Below are 12,896 nucleotides of genomic sequence, written 5' to 3'. Positions count from 1 at the left end.
GCCAGCTCATAAGAGTGTCCGTCTCGGACTCTCGACTATTCTTGCCTTACACTACAAGTTCTACCATAATAATGATTGCAACTACGGGCCTTAAGCCGTATCCGGGTCTTAAGCCCATCTCTGGCCCACCGTCTTCAAGCTTAGCGCCGGGCTTCTGGCAATGACCATATGAGTAACCCGGCCCCTCCTGGTGGGTGACTCTAAGGTCTATATCCTCAACATTAGGCCCCAGATTGATTTGAGCCGGCTCATGTCAATCTTCAATTCTTTCGACAGAAAAAATCTCCGGCTTACCATTTATGTGAAGGCCATAACCCGGCGTGACGTCATTCTCTGGACTCCGGGTAATCCCCCGTGATGTCATCTTCCATTAAGCCCGTTTTTTACTCCACCAGATCCGCAACGGATCTTATCTTTACCGCCATCCCGAAAATCGAGGCGTTTCATGGGGAGATAACCACGCCGTGGTCTCCTCATTTCTCGCGCCCACTTATGAGCTCGCCCTTATAAATAGGCCGGTCCGACGGGCCTTTCTCACTCTCCTTCTTCTGTCGTCTCCTTCCTCTCACTATTCCCGTGCTGCTCGAGCTCCGCCGCCGTCGCCGCCGCGGGTCTTCTCGTCGTCACCAGCTCAGGCCGCTGCATCACCCTGATTTGACCAGAGAAACGCGACGACCTCCGCGACTCCCCAGCCCCTATAAGTCCTGGCTGCCCTATAGAACAGATCTATAGTAGGGTTCGAGCAGTTCGTCCGTGTTCTTCGCCGCCACCCGCGAGTTCTTGGTAGTTTTCCTTTTTACTGCCTCTTTCTGATCTTAGGATAGTATAGAACCAATGCGGCGGCTGTTTAGCACTCATTTCAAATGTAAGTAGATCTCTTTTTACTGCATAAGAGCCTCGTTCGAGCCCAAGAACTTCTCCAGCATCTGTTTTTAGGTCTAGAAATTTTCCTTTTAGCCGACCATTTTGATCCAAATTATTTACTGCGATGTGTGAAACCTGTTTTCACCACACTTAGTGAAAAACTGCACCTGTTAAGTCTTGGCGGTTTACATTTCCGGTTTAAAGAAAACACGCGCCGTAGAACCTTCCGACTTAAAGGAGACCATGCGCCATAGAATTTTCCGGCTCATCTATGATAAGGCCGTAGACAATCGAATTACTCTCAATACCTTGGGCGGCTTAAATAACCTGGTGCACTTAGATATATGTCATTAGTCCCCTCCGTAAGCCGCCACTTTAACATCGAACGATAACTTTCCTCCGGTTTATACTTAAACCGGACGTTTCCTTTTATCATAGGCTGCCGACTTTCATCATGCCTCCCAAAGCTCCTAAAGCCTCCATCACTTGCAATTGGATGAGGTCCAATGTCACCAACGAGACCTTAGCAGATTTTGTCAAGTCAGGCTATCTGCCCAAGAAGGACGTCATGTCCTACCGTGCCCCCGACCCATCAGAGGAGAGACCACAGCCAAGGGACGGGGAGGTGGTCATTTTTGCGGATCACATGAGCCGGGGCTTCGCACCGCCCGGCTCAAAGTTTTTCAGAGACGTTCTGAATTTCTTCGATCTGCGGCCTCAGGACATAGGACCCAACTCAGTGTCCAATATCTGCAACTTCCAAGTGTTCTGCGAGGTTTACCTTGGAGAAGAACCCAGTCTGCTGCTCTTTAGAGAGCTCTTCTACCTGAACCCTCAGAATGAGTGCGCCAATGGGCCAAGTCTGGAGCTAGGTGGCATCTCCATTCAGCGGCGGAGGGAATGCCTTTTCCCTTACGCAGAGCCGCCAAGCCACCCCAAAGACTGGAATCTGACGTGGTTCTACTGCCAAGACACGTCGCCGGCTGATGAGAGTCCGTTGCCCGGCTTTCGCCCCTCGCGCCTGGAGCCGACTCACCCGCTGTCTGACAAGTTAACTCAGGCGGAACGCCAACCTCTGCTCCCCACCATCAACAAGATCAAAGCTCTCCTGGGCAATGGTCTCAACGGAATCGATCTGGTCCGGGTCTGGATCTCCTGGCGGGTGATCCCATTGAGCCGCCGCCCCGGCTTAATGTGCGAGTACACGGGCCGAAAGGATGACCCCCAGAGACACAGCCGCAACGATCTTCCTGAAGATGTTGCAGAGGATATGACCAAGGCTCTTTTGAACGAGAGCCTTGCAGACTGCGGGAGGACCGGGTTAGCCCCCTTCTGCAAGACCAACCCAGCCCCAGCGGTAAGCCGCTGATCTGAACATCTTCTTCTGTATATAACTTTCATCTGAATCGTTTTAAGAAATCATCATTGTATTTTTCAGGCTGATGATAAGTTCTGGTGGGTCAAATATGACCATGAGGCGGCCAAGAAGGCCAGAAAGGCGAAGAAAGCCGCCAAGAAAGCCGCCCCTCGCAAGAAAGGAAGTAGGCCTACTGCTTCAGAGCTGATGCAACTAAGCGACAGCTCCGAGTCAGAGGTAACCCCTGAGCCTGTAAGTCCTTGTTGTATTTGTTGTTTATTTCTGTCCGCCTTATCAATACTTGTTCATCAACAGGACGACACCGGAGCAAGTAACCCGGTGGTTGAAGAGGTAACGATACTTTCCTCCGACTCGGAGCCCTTGGCAAGGCTGAAAATCCGAAGGGTAACCTGGAAAGTAAGCTTTTTCACATCCTTTAGCTTATCAAGACCCTCAATTTATTTTGAAGCGACAGGTGCATGAGAGCCGGCGGCACACCCGGACCGACAAAAGCACTGACCTCTCCTCCGGGTTACCTGACGCATCAAGGAAACGCCGGACCGAGGTGATCTCAAAATTGTACCCTTTTCATCCTTTGGCAGGTGTTATACGGCAACCGCTCAACTCTTCTGATTCAAATTATCAGGAAACTTCCCCCTCTTCTGGCGACTCTATGCAGTCAAGCCTGCCGGCCTTCAAGACCGTGCCTACACTATTGTGCTTAACCTTTCTGTCCTTTCAGTGCCCGGGCCAAGCTCACCAAGAGGGCGAAGAAGACCAAGCCGGTCGAAGAGCCGGACTTGCCTGAGCCAGAGGCAGCCGCTCAAGAACCGCCAGCTGCCTCTGCTCCTGAGGCCGCTGCTCCAACCAACAAGCCCGTAACAGAAGCTTCTGTTAACCCGGAGGCCTCCAACTCGGCTCAACCAGCAGATGACCCGGACGTGGTAATCACCCGAATGGAGTTTGTTGAGCCGGGTAGACCTACTGCGCTGGCCAAGTGCTCCGCCAAAGGGGAGCTGCTAGAGTCCCGCCGGGTTAACCTGGACCTCACTGACTACGCCAATTTGAACATTGGAGAGATCGTCTCCGGCTTCGTCAGCCAAGTGCACAAGAGCCGGGACGCAGAGATTGCCATGGTGAACCAGATCCAGCAGAAATCTGAGGTATTATTCTTCGGTCCTCTTACCTACTACATAGTTACCTTTACCATGCTAGCCCCCAAGTCGACGACTTATGACTAAATATGTTGTAGACTTAAGTTCCGGCTTACTCCATTGAACTGGCAATTTGTAGATAGAAACGTTCAATATGCATTAGCCCCCAAGTGCCAAGTGTCTTTGCTTGGAAAGTGCTTGGGACTTTAAAACTGTTCATCCTATAACCCGGAAATTATGCAGGCTGCTGGCGAGAAGTTTGAGGCTGACATCTCTGATCTCAAGAACCGGCTGAAGATGCAAGAAATGGAGACCCGGAAGGCAAATGCCAAATTTGTGTCCAGTATCGCCGCGCAAGAAAAGATCAAGACGGAGTTTGATGCTGAACGGAAGGCTTGGGCTGAAGAAAAGGCCGCGCTGGTGAACCGGGCTGAACAGGCGGAGAAGGCTCTCTCCGAGAAGACCGCCGAACTCTCCGGCTTGAAGCGCCAAGTGTCCCAGATGGTTGCCGCAATCTTCGGTAAGTCATCGCACCGGCTTTCATTAAGTTTAGAATATGTACCTCTCATAACTCATCTTTGTCGGCGGCTTATCTTATTCTGTTAAACAGGTCCCAGAAGTGCCAACCTCAACCAGAGTGTGGTAACCAAGCTGAAGGCCGTGTACACCCTGGTGGAGCAGCTCTACACCGGGTCACAGCGTGCCATGGCTGTGGTGGCCCTATCCAACGAGGTGCCGACTCACCTGGCGGAAGTTCTTCGCCGGCTCGCCGTTCTGCCTCAACGGATCCAAGAGCTGCGACAGGCCTCCGCAAGAGCCGGAGCAATCGCCGCGCTGAGCCGGGCCAAGGCGTTCCTTCCAGAGTTAGACCCGGCGGACATCGCCCTCGGCTATCCAAGTATGAAGGAAGACGGCACCGCTTTCGACCAGAAGGACTTCGCAGCTTGCGTGAAGACCGTACGCCCGGTGGCCACTCTGATTGGCAATGATACAGATCTGACTAAGTATCAGCCGGGTTACGATGCAGAAAATCAGAGGATCCCCACTCCGCGCTATGAAGCCTTCAGCTTAATCCCGCCGGCTCGTCAGCACAACTTCGCCCCGGAGATTGACCCGGCCGGGTTAATTGACGAGGAAGCTCAATTCGAAGTTCTGAGTGGCATCGACTGGAAGTCATCGACGTTCCAGGCCTTGGGAACAGCCGGAGGAGAAGAGAGGGACGAGCCGGAGACTTCAACCCAGCAAGCGTCGTAACTCGGCTGGCAGCTTATCAAACAATGCCTCACCCTTTTGGACTCAATGAGTCTTGTAATAGAGTAGGACCAACACCTTATCTTTGCCGTGCCATCGTGCACGCCTTGAATGCTGAAGTCTATTGAAGTTGTCTCCTTTATATTTCTCCGGGTCGTAATCAATCATTTGTTTTCCTTAAGCTCAAAATAGTTGCCTGTAACTATCCTGCAGAGAAGGACAAATCACAAGCCTCGAGGCGGCTTACCGCCCTGAGAATCATAGGTTTTAGATATATAACCCGGAATATGAATCAAAAAAGACTGGTCCTCAATTATATCCTTAATACAGCCGTAATAACACACTTAGCGGCCTGCAAGCATACTTCCGGTTTAGATAACCCGGGTAATAAGGTTGGTACCTCAATTCCGGGTTACCTGTCTTAATAACACCCATTGTGTTCAACTACTGTAAACCAAAGTTAAGCTAGCAAAGTGAGACCCGGCCGTACACACGTTGAAATAATCAGAAGAAACTTACTATAAAGCAGAAGAACTTAAGGGCTTCCGGTTCGAATACGACCAGAGACCCGACCCAAAGGGGTTATGCTAAGATTCAAATGCGATCATATAGCCCCCAGTGGGTGTGGCGATGCCAATCAAGAGGGTATCGACAGCTATGTTCTCTTTGGTTCGAATACGACCCATGTTTGAACAGGAAGCCCCCAAGTGATTTTAAGAATTGTTTAACGACGCTGATTTGAATACGATCCACGTTGGTTCCCAAAGGGGTTAAACTAAGATTCAAATATGATCAAAGAAAAATCTCCAATGAGCTCGGCACTTTGCCAATCAAATGGGTATCGACAGCTATGTTCTCTTTGGTTCGAATACGACCCATGTTTGAACAAGAAGCCCCCAAGTGACCTTATTGCTTACGGCTAGATTCGAATACGATCATAAGCCGGATCCTCCTTCAAGTTATCATGTAATCTTGCAATGAAAACAACACGTGCATATTTGGAGGAGAAAAAAGGACAGAGGTCCTGCTTTATTGCTTATCATAATATATACATGGCTGAGAGAAATATGTACATTTACGAGAGCCGGTGGCTCAAGTGTAGTAAGGCCGAAGCTGAGCTATGTTCCACGGCCGACGGGTCTCTTCCTCCGACTTACGTGAATCTTTGTTCTCCCGAATGTCAATGAGGTAATATGACCCGTTGTGCAAATTCTTGCTGACCACAAAGGGCCCTTCCCAAGGCGGGGATAGCTTGTGCGCATCTGTTTGATCTTGGATGAGCCGGAGCTCCAGATCGCCTTCCTGGAAGACCCGGGTTTTAACCCGGCGACTATGATAACGGCGCAGGTCTTGTTGGTAAATCGCTGAGCGAGCTGCTGCCACATCACGCTGTTCGTCCAACAAGTCAAGAGCATCTTGGCGCGCCTGTTCATTATCCGCCTCAACATAAGCCGCCACTCGAGGCGAGTCATGACGGATGTCACTGGGGAGGACTGCTTCTGCCCTGTAAACCATGAAGAAAGGCGTGAACCCTGTAGAGCTGTTAGGAGTAGTGTTGATGCTCCATAACACGGAGGGCAACTCCTCCACCCAACAACCCGGCGTCCGTTGCAAAGGGACCAAAAGCCGGGGCTTGATGCCCTTCAGAATCTCCTGATTAGCCCTCTCAGCTTGGCCATTGGATTGAGGACGAGCAACTGATGAAACATCAAGTCGGATATGTTCTCGTTGACAAAACTCTTCCATGGCGCCTTTGGATAGATCTTGACCACCTCAAAGGTCAATTTCTCCACCCTGTAGTTGTTCTCATCTCCAAAGGCCACTTCTAACTCAATCTTGCCGACTGGATAAGCCGACTTACCAGGTACCACACCGTGGAAAATAGTGTTGGACTGGCTGAGGTTCTTATCAATCAACCCCATACGACGGAATGTCTCATAATAGAGGATGTTGATGCTGCTGCCTCCATCCATGAGCACCTTAGTGAACTTATATCCTCCCACCTGAGGAGCCACCACCAGGGCCAAGTGACCCGGATTATCCACCCGGGGAGGGTGATCCTCCCTACTCCACACTATAGGCTGCTCAGACCACCGCAAGTAACGTGGAACCGCCGGCTCAACAGCATTCACAGCCCTCTTATGAAGCTTCTGATCCCGCTTACACAGACTGGTGGTAAACACATGATACTGTCCACCGCTAAGCTGCTTTGGATTGGTCTGATAACCTCCCTGCTGCTGTTGATGACCCTGGCCAGACTGCTGATTAAAGCCCCCTTGACCGTTCTGGGGATTAGAATTTGAGCCGCTGCCCGGGCCATGAAAGCCGCCGGCGCCTGAGCCGCCGCCCGGGCCATTGTAATTCTTAAAGGCCTTCATGATTGCACAATCCTTCCATAGATGGGTAGCTGGCTTCTCTCTAGAGCCATGCCTTGGACAAGGCTCATTCAACAGCTGCTCCAGCATCAGGCCTGACCCGGCGGCTCGGGGAGGGGGCCTTCCCTTGCGTTGCTGGTTATTACCTTGTGAGCTGGCATTGGCTACAAACTCTAGGCTGCCATCGGCCTTGCGCTTGCCTCCTCCTTGGCTTCCCGGGTTATGCTGAGGACCCTTGCCATTGCCGTTCTTCTTTCCCTTCCCTGTCCTTTCATCATCTGAGGCAGGGTCCTTGGTACCATCAGAATCGGCGTACTTGACAAGAGCCGCCATCAATGTACCCATATCATTGCAGTCGCGTTTAAGCCACCCGAGTTTCATCTTTAGGGGCACGAAACGACAATTCTGCTCCAACATTAAGACTGCAGAGCCGGCATCCATCTTATCTGATGAATGTATGATCTCTTTGACCCGGCGAACCCAATGCGTCGTAGACTCACCCTCCTGCTGCTTACAGTTAGTCAAATCCACAATTGACATAGACTGCCTACATGTATCTTTGAAGTTTTGGATGAACCGGGCCTTCAGCTCAGCCCAAGACCCGATGGAATTCGGTGGTAGCCCTTTCAACCAAGTGCGGGCAGGCCCATCTAACATCATGGTGAAGTACTTGGCCATTGCCACCTCACTGACCTCCAGCAGTTCCATGGCCATCTCGTAACTCTCGATCCAGGCTGCGAGTTGTAAGTCAGCCATGTAATTAGGCACCTTCCTAGGGCCTTTGAAGTCCTTGGGTAGACGCTCATTGCGGATAGCTGGCACTAAACAAGGGACACCCCCAGTCCTGGTAGGGATACCCACGTCGATGGAAGTCGTCAGATAAGCCAGGGGAGTCTGGTAAGCCGTCAACTGAGGCACCTGCTCCGCCTCTTGACGCGCTCTGTCTTGGTCTGCTGCGTGAAAGGCTCTGTTATGAACCGGGCCATGGCCAGGGGGCGGGTCATGGCGTCGGACGTTACTTGAGCCGGTCGCTGAGACCATGTGCCTGCTGTAACTCGGGCTCCGGCCCGAACAAGGGGTCGAGTGGATCCTGTCCCGACTGTAGGAGTACGCCTCTTGTTGCGCCAGTGCTGTCTGAAGGAGTTCCCTGACCCGGCGGGTTTCAATAGCCGTCGGAGAGTCGCCGTCAACTGGGAGAGCCGCCAGCCGTGCTGCTGCGGCGACCATGTTCTCCAGCGGGTTATTATAATGACCCGGGGGTATTGGCACGTACTGAGGCGGGGCAGGGGGCACCTGGGGAGGCCCCATCACTTGTGGCTGAATAGGGGTCCCAGACCCGGGCACTATGACCTCTGGCGGGTTACTAGACCCTGCACCTGGCGTGTTGAAGAGGTTGCGTGGATCGTAAACCGGAGGGAGTCGAGATTGGGCCTTTTGATGCCTCCTTCTCATGACCTCATTGGACGCGTTCTGATCCATCGTGAGCCGGAAGGACTGCGCCTGGATCAACTGAGTTTGGGCATCGAGAGCCGCCCTCTCTGCAGCCATCCTGATCCCTTCTGCTGCCAGATCCTCCTTAGCTTTCACTAGATCCAATTTTAACTGTGCCACCTCCGCATCATGCTGAGCTTGAGCCGCCGGGTCAACCATGGCGGTTAACAGGGCCGTCATCTTGTCCGTGAGATCCATTAGCACCTGAGCCGGCGAGGGCACCGGGTTTCCCGCTCCAGCAGCAGGGTTCTGAACAGGCTGCGCGTCGGCCATGAAGATTCCAACCCGGCTTGGCGGCTCAAACGGGTCCGGAATACTGTCACCATCGGAACAACCCATGAGCCTGCCATCTTGAAGTTGATACAACGAGTTTGACTCATCGGTGGACGACTCGCCGTCAGAGCCGGCGGCCGTTTCATCACCAGATCCAGATCGATCAGGGAGCCCTCCATGGATACATCCCACAAAAGCATGCCTTAAGGTAGGCCGGGCCCGGGCGGGTCGTGCACGCTGAGCTGTCTCGATGAGATCGGCGCAGAGATCCGGCTCAGGGCCCGGCTCACCAATCTTGCCAATGAAAACATGAATTCCGCCGAAGGGGACCCGGTACCCGTACTCAATTGAGCCGGCGTCGGGGCCCCAGTTTGTATCGTCGATGTAGAGCTTGCCGCGACGACTCTTGGTCATCCGGCCCACAGCGTATCCCTTGAGCCCTTCGAAGCTGCCCTTCAAGAACTCAAATCCACCGTGCGCTGGCCCCACGGTGGGCGCCAACTGTCGTGGAATTGTCACGGCAGATGTCCTCGAGCTAGGACTTAGTCGCGGAGCCATCGCAGCTAGGAAGCTTGAAGGGGTTAAGTGGGACAAGGAACACGAGGGTTTATACTGGTTCGGCCCCTTGCGGTGAAGGTAAAAGCCTACGTCCAGTTTGAGGTGGTATTGATTAGGGTTTCAATGACCAGGGAGCTTAACTGCTATGCCTGGCTCTCGATGAGATCTTTCTTGTCCCTAAACCGCTGCTGGGTCGTCCCTTTATATAGGGAGGCTGGCGCCCAGCAGCTCTTAGAGTCCCGGCCGGCTCATAAGAGTGTCCGGCTCGGACTCTCGACTATTCTTGCCTTACACTACAAGTTCTACCATAATAATGATTGCAACTACGGGCCTTAAGCCGTATCCGGGTCTTAAGCCCATCTCTGGCCCACCGTCTTCAAGCTTAGCGCCGGGCTTCTGGCAATGACCATATGAGTAACCCGGCCCCTCCTAGCGGGTGACTCTAAGGTCTATATCCTCAACACCCGGGGTTTCCGCGCGCCTCCTCCTGAGGTCGAGCAGGTGAGGCAGCTGGTGGCACTCTTGGATCTACGGATGGCCGTGTAGCTCACCCAGTCAGACTGCACATCTACTTGCAGATCTTCTTAGCCTGCCTTTAAGTCTTCGAGCTTGCCATGCATGTTCAGGGGGGAGTTGTACACCCACGCATTGAACTTCTGATTTCTTCTTGTTTCTCGACGAAGAAAATCACAGTCTTATTACTAGACTTTACAACTCATTTCTTTTGATAGTCAGGATACTGGGTGGGTTAATCGGGAGAGACTGTTTTTCTTCTGTTTTGCGCTACCGCTGCTTAAGAGTAGCAGATTTGGGCCTGCCTCATTCTGATTTGCTGAGACGACGGCCAGACAGGTGCATGTTGTCATTATACGGGTAGACTAGACCATTATGGCACGCGTTGCCGTGCCCGTCAATTTTGACAGTAAGATGGTAGGAGTTACAAAAATACAGAGAGGCATGCGTCGTGAGTTTTTAGTGCTTCAAATCATTCATTATTCTGAAGAAGACCATGGAAAGGAGCCAATGGACCAAATCCAGCCATTTAGAACAAGTGATATAACACCAAGAAATAAATTGGCTAACATTAGATCATATCTGGTTTTTGACATTAGACTCTCACAGTAAAACACAAAAGCGTAGCAGACATGACTTCTTTGGTATGTTCCACATCGATCTTTTGGAGCAAGTTCAACATAAGCTTAGGGATAATGATATACTTGGGAGTAGTAACTAATAGAACTATTCAACAACCAATTTCTGTTCATCATACGTTTCTTACTTACAATCTTAACTTCATCATGAACAAAAAGAGTAGTGTGCTAGCCCTGTCAAGACACTTTCGGGAATTCTGAACAAATTGTATCAAATACTACAAATTAGTATAAATCTAATTCTGAAATTTAAAGATTACACAGTAGCAATCATGTCCCCAAACTGCAACAACTTGTCATTAGCATATGTGTCAACCTACCAGAACAGTCTAAGAAGTTATACCACAAGAAATTTAAGTTAAGCGACCATAGTACTTCATGATACGTTCCAATTTGCCTCGAGGCAACTGTAAATCTGGTCAGTGACTGGAGCGTATGGACGTCGAGGAAGATATCAGTGAGTCTTTCCTCTGTAATCTAACAAATGGCCATCATCATTACATCTAACATGCAGTCAAGAATATAGCCATGAATAAAAAACTAATCAACCACACATGGTGTAGTCGAGTACGGAAGCACAACGACAATTTTTTGCATAGATAACCTAAATACAAAATTTGCAAAATTGCAAACTTGAAAGACCATCCTAATATCTGAATATGAGCATTTTAGTATCCCCTTTCTTTTTCTTTTCAAGAGCTTATTATGTATTCCTCGATCTTCCAAAAAATAGCAAGTTTGTGCAAGTCAAAGCACCTTCCAGGGTTAGTGCTCTTACCATACTTGAGCTGCAGATCACTTTAATCTCCAAACCGACTCGGAAAAAATGAACGCAGAAAAAGAAGTAAGATACATATTAGTATCAGTACACATGACAGTTGTTGCCCATGGGTTCAGCTTGATTAAAATAATCAAAGTTTAAATGAGGGTAGAACATCCACATAGAAGACTGAAGATAAGCACGTCTAATCATGGACTTTTGTTCACCTGAATCTGACAGCCAAAAGTGGCATGACAAGCTTGTATAACCTTATCAGCTTTAACTTTACTTGAATTGTAAATTTGTAGTGTCCTAAATTAGCACAAACTAAGGGTGGAAACACACTGATATATTGGAATTTTAAAAGCTACACTAAAATGGCCATAACTAATGAAATAGAATAGGACATAACATACATTTTCTTAATTAAAAAGAACATTAAAACAGAGCTTTGAGTTATCTCCCTCGTGAATACACAGATACTGCATAGTCTCACACAACTTAGCAAGATAATCTGGCATAGTGTATTGCACAATCCATTTAGAACTTTCCCTATAGTAGTAAGCATATCTGCACATGTATGTGTCGGAGAGCGCTAATTTTTTTAAATAATACATTTTTTATTAATTTGCACAAATATTACGCAAAAAAATGATTTTCAAAAATAATACACCGTCGGCCCGCAGCAGGCCGACTGGTCCTAATTGGCCCACAGCAGGCCGACTGGGGACTCGGGGCTGACAAGGGTCCAGTCGGCCTGCAGCAGGCCGACTGGAACTAATTGGCCTGCTGTGGGCCGACAGGGACTAATTGGCCTGCTGTGGGCCGACTGGTGCATGCATACCATATTACAGATTTTTTTTGCCCCATACCATGTTCCCGCCACCCGTTTCCTGCCATATGTTCCCGCCAACTCTTTCCCGCCACCTGTTTCCCGCCATATGTTCCCGCCAACTCTTTCCCGCCATACTGCAGTCGTTCTTTCCCGCCAATTTGTCCTCTCTACCTATAAAACCCCCTTCAGACGGAGGTGGATAAGCATTCTAGTGTAGTGTAGTTGAGATGTCGCATTATCCTTTCGATCGTAGTTTTCACCCTGGGATGAGCAGGACTTTTCTGAGGCTAGCTACCGATTTCAGGATGGACAATAGGATAGTTCCATGGGACGAACTCACCGATAGTGACACCATAATGAATGAGTTGGCTCACGAATTACGTCGGTCTGGGTGGCCTGAAAGGACCTATGAGGAGGTACGTAAAGAACTTCTTAGGTTGCATGAAAGGTGGAAGAAGGTAGTGGTGCCGAAGAGTGAAACTTTCAGAAGGATTGCAGCAAATAATCCATGTTTATGGACTGAGGAGAGCGAGGACGAAGATGATATCTTCATGCCGCCGCTTCCGGGTTCTGCATCGTCGAAGGGCGAGGTTTCTGCATCGTCGAAGGGCAAGGTTTCTGCATCGTCGAAGGGCACGACTTCTTCATCGTTGAAGGGCAAGAGTTCTTCACCGTCGAAGGGCAAGAGTTCTGCATCGATCGAGAATGACGATGATGACTTCGTGTAGTTTTTATGCTGTATGTTGCAAGTTCAGTCGTACGTACCGTTTAATTTTGTTCTATCTAGTTGTTTGTAATGTCTTGTTGTATGAGCATTATGTTCTATC

Source organism: Triticum aestivum, chromosome 1D (assembly GCF_018294505.1).
Source record: "Triticum aestivum cultivar Chinese Spring chromosome 1D, IWGSC CS RefSeq v2.1, whole genome shotgun sequence".
NCBI lineage: Eukaryota > Viridiplantae > Streptophyta > Magnoliopsida > Poales > Poaceae > Triticum > Triticum aestivum.
Note: the sequence above shows the minus strand (reverse complement) of the source record.